The sequence below is a fragment of the Rana temporaria genome, chromosome 5, assembly GCF_905171775.1.
Source record: "Rana temporaria chromosome 5, aRanTem1.1, whole genome shotgun sequence".
NCBI classification, from domain to species: domain Eukaryota; kingdom Metazoa; phylum Chordata; class Amphibia; order Anura; family Ranidae; genus Rana; species Rana temporaria.
In genome coordinates this window covers 236,745,123-236,759,831 of record NC_053493.1, presented here as the reverse complement: position 1 = coordinate 236,759,831, position 14,709 = coordinate 236,745,123, and positions in this window count along the sequence as shown.

Below are 14,709 nucleotides of genomic sequence, written 5' to 3'. Positions count from 1 at the left end.
GGTATTAAGTAAGTGGTACATGATTTCCTTTAAGAGTTTGCTTCCACTTTGAATCTCCCAGGTCCCTCATAAGCAGCAAGTTGTTTCTTTAGACGCAGAGCTGGCAGGGGGTGAAGAAAATCATAAAGATGGACTTTACAAAGTATATCGCCTGCTCAGTGTTTGACTTTGCCCTTATTGAGCCTTTTATTGCAGCTATTAAAAAGGTTATTCAATGTGAGGATCAATTGTAGGATCCCAGTAAAAAGGGAAAATATTTTACTTGAAGTTTGGCAGCCTTTCCATTGATTTAGGAGATTAAGGATTTTTTTTTATAAGTGGATAAAATGCCAACATTGGCGAGAAATACATTACCCCTAGAGGACATAGGGGTTGATTTACTAAAAACAAATGCACTGTGCAAGAGCAGTTGTTCCACCGCTTGGTAAATAAGCAGATGCTATGCCAACTTCCATCATCCAATCATGTGCAAGCAAAAATGCATTTTTATTTTTCTTGCACGTGATTGGGTACTCTTTGCAAAGTATAGCTTTACCTCATTTACTAAGCTTTGTAGCAACTGCACTTGCAGAGTAAAAACTGCCCTATGCAAAGTGAACAGTTTATTTACCTTTGGTAAATCGACCCCATAGTGTCTTTCTGGGATGTGTTGAATTGCAGAATAGACCTGGATCTAAAGAAGGCCTACTAGGTGGCTGGAGCAGCTTGCCGGCCAGTGGTTTGACATCTGTTTCTAGGGCCATCCGAGTGTGGACAGATAACATTAAATCGGCTTTACACAGGGGTTAAATGCAGGGGGTCCTAAGAGCTACCACTTTGACAAAGTTGTTGGGTATTAATAAAATGTAATTTAAGCAGTGGCTCACGTCAATTTCATGTATTATGACATATGCAAATAGAGATTGTATCATTATAATGTGGAGTTTTGCTTATATGTATTGTAAATAGTGCTCAATAAAAACCTAATAAAATTATACTTGTGTCCTATTGTGAGTGATATAAAAGTTTTTACACCTTTCCACTTGGTAGAATTCAATGTACCAAGAATACAATTCCAATAAACAGTGTGTGATATTGCCTCTAAATACAGTGCACAGATAAACCTTAAACATAAAAACATTTAGCAAAAAACCCTACTGGGTACTAGAAACCAGATCACCAGTGATGCAAATAATTCAAATGTTGTGTGAAATGTCCATTTCATAAATGTGATTATGTATTATGCCTACTGGGTAGTAAACCCACAACCACCAGTGCTGCAAAAAATCCCCAAATTGTGCAAAAAAGAAAATGCATAAATGAAACAACTTTATATGTAAATATACAAGTAAAATTAATCAGACAAATTACAGTATATAGTCCATTTCGGTTCTTAAAGCGGAGGTCCATCCGAATCTTCTTTTTTTTTTTTTTTTTTTTTTTTTCTTTTAACAGCAGCTACAAATACTGCAGCTGCTGACTTTTAAAAAATGGACACTTGCGTGTCCAGCGTGCCTGCAGACAGGCATCTGCACCCCCCTCCCCCCTGAAAGGTGACAAATGTGACACCGGAGTGGGGGAGGGTTCCGATAAGCGGAAGTACAATTTTTGGGTGAAACTCCGCTTTAAAATCGCAAAAATAATGTGTCCATTAGAAAGTGACAAAGTCCAGAGATGGTAACGTGCCAATGGCTGAGTGTACTGACAAGTGTGTTCTAGCAGGGGAGCCACCTCCTGTCGGAACACACTAGCTCAGCGGAGAGATTGCTGTACTAACAGTTAGTTGGTACCGTGAGCTCCTTCTGAGCTCTTCAGTTCTTTTTCGTTCCTCCCTTTTAGGTTTAACTAAAAAAACTGATCGTGTGTACCGGGCTTAAGAATTTATCTTTATTATTCAATGAGCATATTCGCTCCAGATAGTCAGGGCTGGGTTGAGCACATGAAGCAGTGGTGTATCATCCATAGATGCAATGTGTGCGCTGCACAAAGGCCCTGAGGGGGAATGGGGCTCACTGTGCTCTTACCCACAATCCACCCACGAATGAGACATGTCTCGGGCACTACAGCTACGTCTGTCACTAAAAACACACAGCGCCACTAAGTTTATACACTGGCCTGGATTCTCCTCCCTTGACACTATCGCTCACCCTGCACTAACTATCCATCACATACTACCCACCACCATACACTGCATTTCTCTCCTGCATGTACTCCCCACCACCATACACTCTGCATTAATTTTCTGCACATACTACCCACCGCCATACAATCCGCACCCCTCTCCTGCAAATACTTACTACTACCATACACTCTGCATTCCTCTCCTACACATACTACCCACTGCCATACACACCGCACTCCTCGCCTGAACATACTATCCTACACTGACTGAATAAGAAAAAAAAAAAAAAAAACAGTCTATGGCCAGCTTAACAGTCCTGCACTATATACGCTATGCTGTATATTAAACACTCATACACTATATTGTGCATTGCTGATTGGTAAGCATTTCCTGTCTATTTTAATAATGTTGGTCTTCTTTTGCATACATCATGGGACACTGAGTTAGACTAATAACTATATGCCATCTCTAGGTGAATGGACACTGGTAGACAGTCTTGGACAGGACAGGAAGTGATCCCCTATATAACCCCTCCCATACAGGAAGTACATCGGTTTTGTAGCAAACGCTGAATCCTGGAAAGAGGGGAGCAGGGGCGGTCAACCCCCCCCCCCCCCCCCCAGAGCATCCTGGCAAAATGCCCAGACAGTGTCCCTGCTGTTTAGCCTCAGCATAGTAGAAGCAATCAGAGTTTTAGAGTGCAAGAAAAGGCTATTATGTTATTAGCAAGACTGAGCATGATTCCCCAAACTATCTCTCAGTGGATGTGATGGTTATAGTAGATCTGCCGCCGAGCCTCCCCCCCCCCCCCCCCGCACCCCCAAGGGGAACACACTGTGCCCAAGGGGCAGTCCGGCCCTATCATTGTAATATTGGGCACTGGGGACTCATACTCAAGGAGATGCAATCTATGTTATAGGTGAACACCAGGACAACCATGGAGACCAATGCACCAGGGATTTGTGAAGAGATCCCATAGAGGAGGCCAAGATTCTTTCATACGTACAGTGCAGGTTAGTGAGGTCAATCACTTCAGCGATAGTGGGTGGGGAGGGATCTTTCCATTTTCTCGTTATAGTAAGTCTAGCTGCTAGTAGGATATTAACAATAGTGTGTTGCGTAGTTATCGGTAGTTGGTCTATTCTCAAGGACAGAAGTGCTAGTGCCGGTTCTGGTATTATTCTAGTGTGAGCTACTGCAGATATAGTATCAAACACTTGAGACCAATACAAGATGAGTTTGGGACAGCTCCAAAGTGTATGAAGTAGGTCTCCTCTAGCCCCACATTGTCCCCAGCAATCAGCAGGATTGTGGGGGTTGAATCTGGATAGGGAGGTCAGGGTATAGTACCACCGCAAAGCTAGTTTAACTGATGGTTCCCACAAAGTGGAGCAGTTAGATGCCTTCCGATAAATTTTGCACGCTCTGTGCCCCACTGGATAGAGGTAAAGGTTTGTTGCCGGTCTGTTTCCCATTGGATATGGGAAGGAGATTTTACAAAGGTTCTTTTTTGTTGTAGCAAGTTGTAAAATCTAGTAATTCCCTCAGTCTGTTTGTGGGCCGACAAAAACGACAATGCTTGTGCATGAATGGTTTGCAAGTGTGCCCGAGAATTGTGCAGACAATGTTTAATTTGTAGATATTGGTAAAAACTGGTTTGAGGCAAGGTGAATTCCTTTTGGAGAGCTGCGAAGGATTTCAGAATGCCGTTATACAGGTTGTGGAGAAATTAAACTCCTTTCGCACGCCATAATTTGAGTGAAATGTGATCCATCTGGTGACTCAAAACCTTAATAGGGATGTCCAAGATGACCTTTGGGTCAGACTTGGTGTCATGAGCTAGAAGGGTCAGCCAGGTTTGGATAGAAACCATCATTGTGGGTGGTAAATGAGATGGGGTACGTTTCCCCAGTAAGGCATTGAATAGCCGCCATAGTGACGTTGGGCCTTTTGTGCAGTACGTTGATTCTATAGAACCCCAAATGGTCGTAGGTGAGGGTAGGAACCATTCACGAATTTGGTTCAAAACGGAGGCAAGAAAGTAGTCTCGGAAGTCTACATGGCCTATTCCACCACACATTCTCTGTTTTATTAGTTTGGCGTGTGAGCATCAAGATTTTTTCCCTTTCCATATGAACCTAGATAGTATTGATTGGAGGGACTGAAAGTATTTGAGAGGGATTGGTATAGGGAGATTCCTAAAGAAGGAAAGAATCTGAGGGAGAAGCATCATCTTAAATGCTGCTAGTCTTCCCCACCAGGAGAATTACAGTTTGTCTAATTTGAGAAGATCAGATTGTATTTTAGCTCTCAAGGGAATGTAATTGTGTGTAAACAGGGTTGTTGTGGATTTAGTTAAGTTGGCACCAAGGTAAGGGATACTCGTTTCCGCCCAAGAGTATGGGAATTTTTGTTGTAGGAGATTGCGTGTTACTGGATCTATACCTAAATCTAGGATATGAGATTTACTTGCGTTCGCCTTATAGTAGGAATCTTTGCCGAACCAATTTAAAAGTGATTGGATTTCATGAAGCGAGCGTGATAGGTTGGTTATCATCAATATTTCGTCATCCGCAAATAGACTTATTTTATGGATTTGGTTGTTGATAGTTATTCCTGATATCTTGGAGTTAATCCGAATGTGTTCTGCTTAAAGCGGGGGTTCACCCTGTTAAAAAAAAAAAAAAGTTTTTTTTTATTAGACCATTAAATTCGGCATCGTAGCGCGAGCTACGGTATGCCGGTCTTACATTTTTTATCCCCGTACTCACCGTGCTATCGATGATTGAAGAATCCGGGGAATGGGCGTTCCTATGGTGAGAGAAGGTGATTGACGGCCGGCCCTGGCACGTCACGCTTCTCCGGAAATAGCCGAAATAGGCTTGGCTATTCACGGCGCCTGCGCATAGCCTGTGCGCAGGCGTCGTGAATAGCCGAGACCTACTCCGGCTGTCTTCGGGGAGCGTGACGTGCCAGAGCCGGCCGTCAATCATCCTCCCTCTCCATAGGCACACCCATTCCCCGCGGGAGTCGGATTCTTCAATCAACGATACCACAGTGAGTACGGGGATTAAAAATTTAAGACCGGCATACCGTAGCTCGCGCTACGATGCCGAAAGTAATGGAATAATGAGGTGAAGGAGGGTGAACTACCGCTTTAAGGTTCCATTATTAGATTGAAGATCAGGGGGGATAGGGGGCATCCCTGTCTCATTCCATTTGTTATGTGGAAAGGGGTGGAGAGAAGACTTGATGTAAGCACCCCTGCTGAAGGTCTGGGGCCAGATTCTCAAAGGACTTACGACGACGTATCTCCACGTACGCCGTCGTAAGTCCGAATCTGTGCCATCGTATCTGTGCGCCTGATTCATAGAATCAGATACGCCTCTCTGTTGCCAAGATACGAGCGGTGTAAGTCTCCTACGCCGTCGTATCTTGGGGTGCATATTTACGCTGGCCGCTAGGGGCGCTTCCATAGATTTATGCGTCGAATATGTAAATTAGCTAGATACGCGATTCACGAACATACTTGCGCCCGCTACGCCGTTTACGTAAGGCTTACGTCCGGCGTAAAGTTACCCCTGCTATATGAGGCGCAGATAATGCAAGGTATGGACGTTGGAACAAGCGTATCTTTTTACGTTGTACGTGAATGGGGCTGTGCGTAAGTTACGTTCACGTCACAGGCATTGAGCCGGCGTATCTTAGGGTGTAAATTCGACGTGATACTGAGCATGCGTGCGCATGCGCCGTTGGTTAGGCGCGTCATTTACGTGGGGTCACGATTCATTTGCATACAACATGCCCCCCTACCAGCCTACTTTGAATTAGGCGGGCTTACGCCAGCCAATTTACGCTACGTCGCCGCAACTTACGGAGCAAGTGCTTTGTGAATACTGCACTTGCCTGTCTAAGTTGCGGAGGCGTAGCGCGTATATAGGATACGCTATGCCCACACAAAGTTACGCCCTCCTACGTGAATCTGGCCCCAGGTGTATAATGCTAATACAGCCTGGAGGATACATCCACCAAAACCAAATTTTTGCAGCACCATAGATAAGTAATTCCAATTAACTCTGTCGAACGCCCTCTCTGCGTCCAATGATGGAAGCAGAGAAGGCGTTCCAGTCGTGTGTGTATGGTGGATAATGTTTATCAGCCTCCTGGTGGCGTCTGAGGTTTGGTGACCTTTAGTAAAGCCTGTTTGGTCATTGTGAATCAAAGATGGAAGAATGTCAACGATTCTATTTGCTAGCAACTTCGCGTAAATTTTTAGATCGATATTCAGTAGGGAAATGGGACGAAAGTTTTGTGGAGTAGTGGGGTCCTTACCAGGTTTTGGTAGCGTTATAATCGGAGCTGATAACATTTCATCCGGGAAGGATGAGGAGGATGCAGCGTGGTTGAATAGCTTGCAGAGATGGGGGGTAAAATATTGTTAAATACCTTAAAATATTCTCTGGTGTATCCATCACTGCCTGGGGATTTTGCATTGGGCAATTTGTCAGTTGGATTTCAGTTTCTGTAAAAGGGGAGTTCAAACACGATAGTTGTTCGGGCGTGAGCGATGGGAGTTGTATGTATGTGATTAAGGAAGGATTGTATTTCTGCCTGGGTGGGTTGATGAGTAGTACTGTCTTTAATGTTATACAGGTTACTGTAGTATGAGCTGAAAGCGTCAGCAATGGCTTGGACAAACATGTTTGTCATTGTTGGTGGGATAGAACAGGTGCGCTATTTGCGATTTAACTCTGTGCCCCTTAATGCGTTGGGCCATGGCTTTCTCTTCTTTGTTATTGGTGACATATGATTTAGCCTTTAATTTAATAAGGTTATATTCATAGTTTTTTAGCAATACTGCACGAAGCTTGTGGCGTAATGTGAACAGCTGGGATTGTAGGAGGTGGGATGGTTTTGTTTTATTTTTAAGGTCTATGTTCGCTATCTTTGCGGTCAATTCTTCCATCCTCTGCATCCTCCCCTTTTTCATTTTGGCCCCAAGTTGAATGATGTAGCCTCTCATAAAAGATTGGTGAGCGTTCCACAGTATCGCCGGGTCAGACACTGAGCCTGTGTTGTTAAGAAAAAATTCTTCCAATTTTTGGGAGAGATGTTCAATATTGTCTGGAATTTGCAGGGCCGCGTTATTAACACGCCATATAAATGACTTGGGTTTGGAGTCTCTGGGTACAATTTTAATGGTGACTGGGCGTGGTCTGACCAAGTGATAGTGTGGATTTTGGCTTCAATAACATTCTGCAATAACCATTAGTCTGATAGAAATAGATCTATGTGAGAGTAGGTATTGTAATGTGGGGATAAGTACGTATAGTCCTTCTTCATCGCGTTACAGCACCTCCAGACATCATGTAAGTCATTAACCTTCAGCAAAGATGCAAGCGGTGAGACAAAACGTTTGGGACCAGAGGTCGAGTCCATTACATTGTCAGGCACAATGTTGAAGTCTACGCATATTAGCAAGTGACCTTGTTGCAAATCACGTATCGATTTTAGAGTTCTTTTGAGGAACTTAATCTGACCGTGGTTCGGGGCATACACATTTGCTATTGTGTATACCACATTCTCTATGGTACAAGAATAATGTACCTACCCTCCTGGTCGAGGGTGCAACTTTGAAGCTGGAATGAGAGAGTATCTCTAATGGCTATTAGTACTCCCCTTTGCTTTTTGGCGAAGCATGCTTTGTAGACGTACGGAAAGGATTTATGTTGGCAATTGGGTGTGGCCTCCTGGGCAAAGTGCGTTTCTTGAACACACAGGATATCGCTTCTGCCGGTCACTCTGCCTGTCAGCACAAACCGAGGAAAGCCCTTTACCAGCACTTCCTGGTTCACATGATGATCAGCTGTGATTTGTCACAGCAGATCAAGTGGTAAGAAGCCTCCTTCAGAGGCTAAATACCACAATCGGAGATGCAGTGTTTTTAGACTGACACACAGCACCACCAATCGCCCCGCCGGCATGTTATCCTGAAAGACGTCATATGAAGTGGTTAAGATTTATAACTCTGTGGACTCGAGCCGGCTGTTGGGCCCCATGCTCCACCTTCGGACGATTTGGCGCAGATTGTCTCAGGCACATGGCCTGGGCTCTGAGCGTTCTCTTCTGACTTCCTTCCTGTATAACCCCAGAATGCCTGCCGGCCTCACCCACCAGATGTCCTCGCCTTGGGCGACACAGGACTTGTTCTACTTTGGCCACTTGGCGGACCCAATATCACGCAAGATGCTCTCATTCTCTGCACTCCAACCAAATATTGATCAGCCTCGCCAGGTGTTTTATGGGTACCTGCAAATACGACATTATCCACAGTCTTTTGCCCCGAGCCTCCAATTCTCAGTGCCAACCCCCTTTGAGAGACTTGTACTGGAGGGATCCTCACGCCAAGGTCTGATATCGGACATATATCGGCTGCTCAACTCCTATTCCATCTCTACTCAGGGTAAGCATACTTATATGCTTCGCTGGGAAAAGGCACTGGGAGAGGAGATCCCAGAGACAACTTGGCAGACGATCTGGTCCAAGGCAGCCAAAAGTTCTTTTTACACGATCTACAAGAAAAACGCTTATAAAATGCTCTACTTTTGGTACCTGACACCAGATGCCCTCCATGCTATCTATCCCTCCAGCTCGGACAGGTGCTGGCGCTGTCAGGGAGACAAGGGGACTCTGTACCACATCTACTGGACCTGCCCCAAGATTGTGCCTTTCTGGACAGAGACGCAGCATTTGTTGACCCGGCTGTTAGGGTTACAGGTTCCCAGGACCCCGAAATTATTTATTTTGGGAGTCTCAACTTTGCAAATTCCCAAATACTCAAAAACACTGCTTAGGCATGTCGTGACAGCTGCAATGTGTCTGATTGCCCTGCACTGGAAGCGCCGATCCCCACCCTCCCAAGCAGACTTGTATGCTAGAATAAAATACATTGAGCTGATGGAAAAAATGATAGCCCGATTACAAGATAGATTGGATAAGCATGATAAGGTCTGGGAGGAGTTAAACCGGCAGGAGGATCCACCCTGAGCCGATGGTTGAACTTCCCTGCCCCCACCCTCCTTTTTCTCTCTTCCCGTTTGCACTCTCTCTTCCCTTCCCCCACTTATTTTTCCTTTCAGTCTTTTCTTTTCTCTCTTCTCTTTCTTTTTCCTGGATGTATCTATAGTTGCTGGGAGACCCTGCTTCACAGCTTGCAGTCTTTATGTGGAGTTGGCAGGGATCCCCCAGCTGTTTGGCTAATGGTTCAATGTTTTCTGCGATACACTGGCTGTACTGATGTAATGCAAAAGTTCCTCTGTCACAGTGTCAACTTTTTGTATACCTACCTGCTGGTATGTTTGAAAAATAAAATTGTTATTTAAAAAAAAAAAGATTTATAACTCTAAAAACAGTATTTTTGGTGACGATTACGTCAGCCCGCAGAATGATTGAGATGCAGGCATTATCTCACGGTCCTAGAAGACTGAGTAATTCTGAAAATGGATCTGGATTCACCTCCAAAGGTCTAATCCGTATTTCATAGATCCCTGGATATTGAGCTTTCTCCTTCTGTAAGAGGCCTTCAAGTGATAAGGAAATAAAACTCAGTCTTCTGGATGTTTGTAGGTGTTTTTTGAATTACCTGTCAGCTACCAATGACTTTAGAATTTTTTTTAGAAGCTTTAGGCTAACATGCGGGGGAGTTTAGAGACAGGATAAAAAAACTCCAGACTACCCCTCCAGTGTGCACAAGGCCTTATTTGTACTGTATTCAGGTACCTACAAAAGCAAACAGGCCACCAGATCTACCTTGACCCATTGGATTAGAATTGCAGTTTCAGAATCCTACAAGATCATTAGGATTAATCCTCAACAATTTCTTAATGCTCATTTTTCCAGAGCTTTATCAATTTCCTTTGCAGAGAAAGCCGTTGTGACCCCAGAGCAGATTTGTAGGGTAGCCACATGGTCGAACCTCTCTACATTTGTACTTCATTATTGGCTTGATCATCTCTCTAGCCAAAATCATGCCTTGGGAGGAAGGTCCTGCAAGGTGTGGTCCCCCTAGTTGGTGAGCAGTGTTGTAAGTAACGCCGTTACCTAACGATGCCCCTTTTGAGGGTAACGGGTAATCTACCTGATTACTCTTCCCTTCACGGTAACGCCGTTCCCATTACTTGGGCGGCGTTACCGCAATTACATTTACCGCCACTAGATGGCAGCAGAGCGTCCATCGACGTCACAGACACTCCCGCCCGCGTTCCCAGCATTGGCCAGTGTGCTGTCATGATGGACATCAGAGTGGACCAATGAATGCGATTCGCGGCCGGGACGTGATGACGCGTCACGTCATGTACGGCTGGCCCCTTCAAAACGGGAGACAAAGCGTGCCAAGCGTGACATCACGCACAGGCGCAGCAGCCAGACTGAAGTCTGTGAAGAGGAGGTGGACCATTGCGCCGGCGGCCAGGCAGCGTGACTCCAGGAGAGAAGGACACCCGAGCACTGCAGCCTGCAGGTACAAGGACTCGGAGGCTACAGTAAATGATTTTGTGTGTTGTGTCACCGGCGCACAATAATATTAAACAATTTATATCTGCTGCAGTTACAATGGGCACCTCCAGGAGGTGAAATGGTAAAGAAAATATGGTTTGTATATGTTTAACATATACTACTGCGCTGATCCTGTGCAAAAATACTTTTGTAAACAATGTGAATATAACACCTTCAGTCTAATAATTAGTGTCAAAAATACATATGTATATAATATTACCAATGTGCTCAAACACTGTGTGTTCCAATACGCTATATGCAATCCCCAAAAAAATATATAATAAATGTGTGAACAATTAAAAAGTCCAATTATTCCAAGTTCTAAACTTTGGAAGGCCACAAAGAGGTATTATCATAACAAAAGAAAGAAGTACATAGTCATATACATATTGTCGCTCCCAACAGCGAAAAACAAACAGCAACCAAGAAAGGCATGTCCATATCTCTCCTTTCCCATGGTATTATACTAATGAGTGAGTGAGTGAGTGAGAAACTTGTATAGTGCAACAAATGCGAACTTAATCGCCTCAAGGCGCTGGCATCCAGAGTTGTACAGGTCTTTCAGAAGAGGTGGGTCTTCAGTTTTTTCCTAAAAACCCGATGGTTTTCTTCCAAGCGGATGGTCGTGGGTAGAGCATTCCAGAGCCGTGGTCCTTGGACTGAGAATCTACGTTCTCCCTTCGATTTGTAGCGAGGTTTGGGGATTTGGAGAAGGTTTTAGGTTGGTTGACCGGAGCACGCGCTTGGTGACGTAGGGTTTTATTTTCTCGCCTAAGTATTGAGGAGCTTTACCCTGTGTACATTTGTGGGTGAGGCAGAGAGTCTTGAATGTCACCCGGTCCTGTACGGGCAGCCAGTGGAGGGACCTCAAGGCTGGGGAGATTGGTTCCTACGGCTTTTTACCAGTTACCAGTCTGGCTGCCGTGTTCTGGACGACTTGTAGGCGTGAAATCTGGTATTTCGGTAGTCCTAAGTAGAGGGAATTTGCGTAGTCGAGTTGTGAGTTGATGATTGTTCCAACCACTACTGCTGTGTCCTCTTCCGGGATGAAGGCGATGAGTCTACGTAGCATGCGGAGCAGATGATGAGAACCGCTGACGACTGATCCTATTTGTGCATCCATAGTCATGTCTGCGTCAAAGATGACTCCGAGACTTTTGACTTTATTGCTTGGCGCGATGGTTTGTCCGAGGATGGTGTGTGGTGTCCATGTGGTCCTGGAAATGGATTTCCATTTTGCGTGAAGGGTGAGTAGTTCTGTTTTGGATCCGTTGAGTTTGAGGGAGCTTTCAGTCATCCAATTGTCGATCAGTGTAAGGCACTTTCCTAGTTCATGAAATTGGTATTTTTTGTTGGTGATTCGAAGGTAAAGCTGCGTGTCGTCCGCATAGGAGTGGTAGCGCAGGTCCTGTTTGCTGATGATTTTGAGGAGAGGGCGGATGTAGATGTTGAAGAGTACAGGTGAGAGGGGTGATCCTTGAGGAACTCCGCTTGTAATGGTCCGTGTTTCTGATGTAAAACCTCCAAGTTTCACGGTCTGAGTGCGATTTTCTAGGAAAGATGCAAACCACTAATGAACAAAACTTCTTAAACCTTCTTATCCGAATCTGTAAATTAAATGTATTGTTCTCATACACCTAAAACCTCTCTGTTCCCTTGTCCTTATATATCCTGCCTTTCCCTCCCCTCCCCTTCCCAAAGCAAAACAAAACAAAAAAAAAACCCTCCCAACCCCTCTACCTCCCCCCTTCTAACCCTTTACTCAAGAGATGGTGGTACTATTTTCTTATTTCTATAAATCATACTCCTATACACACTCCCCCCAGGGAGGACTCCTCACTCCATATTCTCCTCAGCAAACATTCTCTTCCCCTCTTCAGAGTACATGAATAGATTCCATCCTGTCCATGTTTCAACATACTGTTCTCTTTTATTTTGGGCTGAAAGAACCAGATCTTCTATGGCTCCTATCTCTCGAACTCTATTAAGCCATCTCGTGATGGAGGGTGTTCTAGTTTCTCTCCACTGTAAAGTTATTCCACTTTTAGCAGCATTTATCAAGTGACATAACACCGATTTTTTGTATACGTTTGCACCGGGATCTGTGAACTATGGAGCAAGAAAAAAGCCGGATCATCTGGTATCTGGAACTCTGTAAGTTTTTGAGATATTCTCTGGACTTCCAGCCAGTATTGTCTTACTTTTACACAGGACCAGAATATATGTAGCAAGGTTCCCTGCTCCAGTCCACATCTCCAACAGCACTCTGAATTTTCTGTAAAGAATTTATGCATCTTTACTGGTGTATAGTACTATTGGGTTAGAAGTTTGTAATTGGATTCCTGTGTTCGCGTACATACTGAGGAATTCAATGCCAAGTGGATGATATTTTTACGCTGAGTTGGTGAAAAATTCCTCCCCAGATCTCTTTCCCACTTACTAATTCCCGGCATCACAAAATCCCACTGAGGGGAATTCAGCAATCTATACAACTTAGAAACCACTCGTAGTATTGGTTCCTCATCGTCGCAGTAGGCCTCAAATTTTGTTAACTGTCGCCGAAAATTAGATGGCTGTCCCAAAGATCTCAGGAAATGATTTACTTGTAGCGCTTGCCAAAAACGTAATTCAAAGATTCCCCCTGGTTTCATTAAGGCATCAATAGATGGCCAGTTTTCTGTTTGCAAGAAATGTGAGACCTGCACCGTACCCTTTTCTTTTAGTTTATTGGATACCCCTCCTCCTGTTCCTGGTATAAAACCTGGGTTCCCCATTATAGGAAACAAGGGGGATTGGCTCGTTGAAAACGTTGTATTTCGGCAAACCTTAGCCGCAATTAGCAGCATTGGACCGATTATAGGGTGTTTCTTCAACTTACTTGGTAATACATTGTAGCACCAAGGGGCTCTGCATAGTGGTATTGGACTAATCTGTTGCTCCATATCCACCCAACGTTTATAATCCCTGTGCCTACACCAATCTACCAATCTTGTCAAGTGGGAATTGTTCACAATGTTAATTGTTCACGCATTTATTATATATATTTTTTGGGATTACATATAGCGTATTGGATCACACTTTGTTTGAGCACATTGGTGATATTATATACATATGTATTTTTGACACTAATTATTAGACTGAAGGTGTTATATTCACATTGTTTACAAAAGTATTTTTGCACCAGATCAGCGCAGTAGTAAATGATTTTGCAAATCTTCTGAAAAGTTCTTCATAAAGATCTGCTTACAAGCGGTGTAGTGAAAACTGTGCAGTAGTAACACAATACTCTGAAGTATTGTGTTACTGCACAGTTTTCACTACACCGCTTGTAAGCAGATCTTTGTATCCTTTATTAAACATTTTAAACGTATTTCACCATGAGAAGTTTTCTTTATTTATTTTAATCACCATTGAGGAACATACTGGGGATTTAGCCTTCACCACTGGACACCAGGAGGAAATCCAATCAGATAAGTGGGAGACATCCATCCACCCCTGTCAGTGCAAACAGAGAGCTGTGCATTTAAGGAGTCATTTTTTTTTTGTGCATGAAGGTAAGCGCTCTGTGCAGGGATGTATCTTGGCCTAGGCCGACAAGGCCTAGGGCGGCACTTTGCGGGGGGCGGCACGGGCACCAAAGCCGCCCCCCGCACGAAAAAAAGACCCCTGATCCGTCCTTTTATTTAATCGGCTCCCGCGGCCGCCTTCTGGCTCCCTCATAAATTTAGCCCCTGGCGCGGCGGCCTGTAGCGTGGCACTTGCGCTAGCAACATACATGGGACATACTTGGCCAGGGGGAGGGAGCGACTGACGCCCGCATTAAACGGCCGGTGATTGGCCAGACTGGGTGCATGTCATACCAGAGGCGGACATCAGTCCCTGCCCTCAAGGAGCTTACAATCTAAAGTCCCTAACTAGCATTCATACATACATACACATGGTAAGGGCAACAATTTAGACAGGAGCCAACTGGATTGATGTAAGTATGGAGTGAATGGTGCGTGAGTGTGCTAATGTACAGAGAGTAAGAGGCGGAGCTCTAACAGGAAAATGTG